Source organism: Arachis hypogaea, chromosome 3 (assembly GCF_003086295.3).
Source record: "Arachis hypogaea cultivar Tifrunner chromosome 3, arahy.Tifrunner.gnm2.J5K5, whole genome shotgun sequence".
Taxonomy (NCBI): domain Eukaryota; kingdom Viridiplantae; phylum Streptophyta; class Magnoliopsida; order Fabales; family Fabaceae; genus Arachis; species Arachis hypogaea.
This window is the reverse complement of record NC_092038.1, coordinates 5585125-5589116: the sequence shown is the minus strand read 5'-3', so window position 1 is coordinate 5589116 and position 3992 is coordinate 5585125. Positions and strand designations below refer to the sequence as shown.

The 3992-nt window shown below is 30.9% G+C and overlaps 1 long non-coding RNA gene across 1 annotated transcript; it reads left to right on the top strand.

The window, feature by feature from the left end:
* Positions 1 to 554: 554 nt before the first annotated feature.
* Positions 555 to 2167, top strand: LOC112789042 (uncharacterized). The gene is made up of 2 exons (XR_003196154.3): positions 555 to 1390; positions 1828 to 2167. It is a non-coding gene; the product is annotated as an uncharacterized lncRNA (long non-coding RNA).
* The last annotated feature ends 1825 nt before the right edge of the window (positions 2168 to 3992 follow it).

Genomic DNA, 3992 nt, shown 5'->3' with positions numbered 1-3992 from the left:
AAGTTGTTAAGCTTATTATCAATATATATGCAAATTAATATATATATATATATATATATATAAATATCTTTCAGCAAATAATTTACTTCTATTTAATTTATTTTAATTTTAGTTACATTATAAACTTATTCATTCTTAAATTAATTATATTTTTATTTAACAATAATTATAAACTCACTTATTTTTTTATAATTATATAATATCTATTAATATTATTTTTCAATAAATACTTGTAGTATATAATAGTATAATAGATATAAACTAATTAATAAATTATTACAATTCGAAAATAATAGTTATTTTAATATAAAAATAAAATAAAAATATTTATGATAGAGTAAAATTAACAAAATATTTATTGTTCCTGTTTCATATTGTTTTAGAATAGTTAGATATTTTTAAAATATTAGTGAAAATATGTATTTTAAATTTTAATTTTAAATTTTTAACTATATTTTGTTTTTTATTTATATAGAATCGAGTCAATCGGTTCAACTAATGATTCACCGGTTGAATCAATGACCAAATGACCCAGTAACCTAATCGGTTCGATCATATTGACGCTTTGGTTACGAAAGTCGTCGGAGTCTAGGTTCGTGGATGGATTTAATCAGCAAAAGTCCCTCAAACTCAATCAAGGAGCTTTCTTTGGTGGGGAAAGAATAATCTGTACCTTAAAGGACCAGGTTATAAATTCAAATAAAAAAATACATAGATTGGTTTACAAATAAAGTAGAATAACGGTTGAGAGGAATTTGAAAAAAATTTAAAATATTTTATTACAAAAAAGCACCAACGGCGCGTCATGGTGGAGGAGATCCGCTTTATGTCATCGTTGCGTCGTCTTCCCCAGCAAGTTGGGCATGGACTCAGTGTCGCTGGCTGAGAAGATCTAAGAAAAGAGCAAAACATAGAGATTCAGGGAGGAGAGAGAACTCGCTTCGCCGTCGTCGTTGCCGTCGCCACCGCAGTTCATCGCCTCTCCAGATCTAGTAAGCCTCTGAGGATGTTCCATTATGACCTCCTCGACGAGACGCAGAACAAACTCGATTACATCCTCTCTTTCTCTCTCTCTCACTGTTGAGAACATCCATTATAACCTCCTTCGTGATTCACCTCACTCACTCAGAATCGCACGTTCAAAAATTACCCAAATCAAAACCCTAGCTTCTTCAATGGTTCTGCCGCCGCTGTCCGTGGTTGTCGGTGCCTCCAATCCTTCCTCCTTCCCCCTGTACCGAACTCATCCTCTTCTAGCTCAGCACGTTGTCCCCATCTCCCGTGGCTTCTCTGTTTGAGGATTCAAGCTGCTCGCCATCGTGTGGTTTGTCGTCTGTGGTTCGTTTTGCCACTCGCCGTCGTCTCTTCGTCGTCCTGCTGTCCATCAAAGGTTAGTGTCACTGCTTATAGAGTTTTTCAGCTCTTTCTTTCATGCTCCGTTTAGTGAGACTGATTTTTTAATGTGAATGGAAATATAATAATTGATTTTGTGTTGTTGAAATTATTAGTTAAAATGGATTTGTTATTCTGCTACTGCTTTTTTTAATTTCGGAGTATGTTGTGTTTGAATTTTTTTTATAGATTTATTGATTTTAGGTTTAGGGTGATTATTTGTTGCTGTTTTTTAATTTTGTTGCTGATTGTTCTTGATTCCTAGCTCTGTTCACTCTGTTGTGTTGTTGGTAATGGTGTTTTTGATTGTGTTTATCCTTTGAGAGCTGCTGCTAGTGCAGTGTTGCCTTGTTGATTTCAGTTATGATTTTTGATTGGGTTTTTGTTGATTATTTGTTGCTGTTTTTGAAATTTTGTTGATGAAAATCTTGCCAGCAATTGCTCAGACGTGATCATTTTCAATCTTGCCAGCATGCATTATTGGTCCCAAAGGAGGAAGACTACATTGAATGGTTTAAAAATGATGGCTTCAAAGACGTTAAGCTCAAAAGGATAGGTCCAAAGTGGTACCGTGGTGGCTTCAAATTTCAGCATGGCCAAGTTCCTCCATCAGTGCATATTAGGTCTTTTTACATGTTTTCATATGTTTACATCTTTTTACGTCTTCCGACATTTTAGTTGATCTTTGTACATGTAATTGAATTACTGGTTTTTGTTCTTGTAAGCACTCGTTTTAACTGATAAATAATATTTGTCTGAATGCTTAGTTGTGCAATTTTATTTTAGTCTTAGCCATGCTGATAGTTTTCTTTTGTTTTTCTTGGATTATTTCTTTAGATTATGATTGGTGTTCTGTTCTTTCTCTGAGTTTTATGACGACCAGCTGCTTGCCTTCATGGTCTTGATTCTTGTCTGGTTGTGCAAACTCTTTACTCTGATTAGGTGTATATCTCTCTCGAACTTGTATGGTCTTGGGTTTAGACATTTACTGTTTTGATTTTTGCTTTTGACTATATTGGATAACTGTTTCCTTTTGAGGCCTAGTCTGAATGTTCTTGGCCAAATAGAAAATTGTAATAAGGAGCTACCGCTTAAGTAACACTACTTTTGTTTAATAAATATATTGGCCATAATTATATATATTTTTGACTGGTGTTCATATGAAGCTTCATTAATTAATTGAATCTTTATGCAATTGTCGAAATGACAAATAGTTCTGCCTGTTGCACTTTTCTTAAACATACGTGTGATTAAGCAAGTGTTTGGCTGATTGCTGATATGATTTTGCTATCTTTCATGCTGTAATAAGTTTATTTTTCAAGTTGTATCCTAAAAACGTGTTCACTTGAAGTAAGAAATTGTAGTTTTTGCGTACTTAACGTGTGTTTAGATTTGTTATTGGTCATTATTGGTTTTAAAAATTTTGTCCATAATTTTTTTATCATTTTTAATATTTTTTATATTTTAATTTTTAATTTTTTTAATTAATTTTTTATGATAATTTTGTTATAATATGAATTATTACTTTTATTAAAAATGACAAAATAAATAAAAAAACTAATCATATATAACAATAAAATTAGAATTAATAAAATATTATTGTCCAAAATAATACTAAATAAAAAATACTGAAAATATTAAAATAATTATAAAATATTTTTTGTTTAATATTATAAAATTTATCATTGTAATTTTTGTGTATTATTTATTGTTCTAATTTTTTTATAATATATATTAATGTTCCTATTAGAAATAATAAATTAAATCATTTAGAATTTATTATAAACTCTTTTTCATTTCCTTCAAGTTTTTACAGAAAAAAAAATCATGTCAATACGAAAGATGAGTTGTAAAGGAGAATGTGTTTCATTAAAATATATAGTGTTTGATCATTAAAATATAGATTATTCAGGCTGTTTTTGGGAGTATGGATTTGTATTACATTATTTTAAGCCCATATTTCAAAAAAAAAAGTTGATAAAAAAAATCAATTTTTTTCAAAAAAACTGGTCTTTAAATAACTGGTTCAATTAAACCATACTGAACTGGTCTGTAAATTTATTAAAATTTGGGTCAAATATAGAATTTCCACACTTATTATACGAATGCAATCTTAACTATTGAATTAGCATTTTTTTATTTGGTTTATCAAAGTCTGAAAAATACTTTTTTCACCAAAGACCGCCCTCAATCAATACTAAGCGGGGATGCCGCCTGCTACTAAAATCCCGGTTTTTACAACAACAGTTACATTATTCTATGCAAGAAGAATACTTAAAAAGAACAAAGAAGTTTGGATCTAGAAAAGTATGCGGATCCCGGAGTGCTTTGAGAATCACCTCTTGTCAAAGCCTTAAACTGGATGTGGGGGCAATTTCAGTATTTAGGCTCTGAGACCGAGAACCCTCATTGACAGAGCATCGATTCAACCTCAGGAGGTTCAGCTTGCACTATATCCTTATTATCCCTTCCTTCTTCACTGATCATTTCAGAGCCATTATCCACGACAACTATGCTATCATTAACTGTACATAATATATTCTCTCATTCACTCGTTCTCAAATCATGGTCACAAAAATTCATTCTCTCATTCTTATACT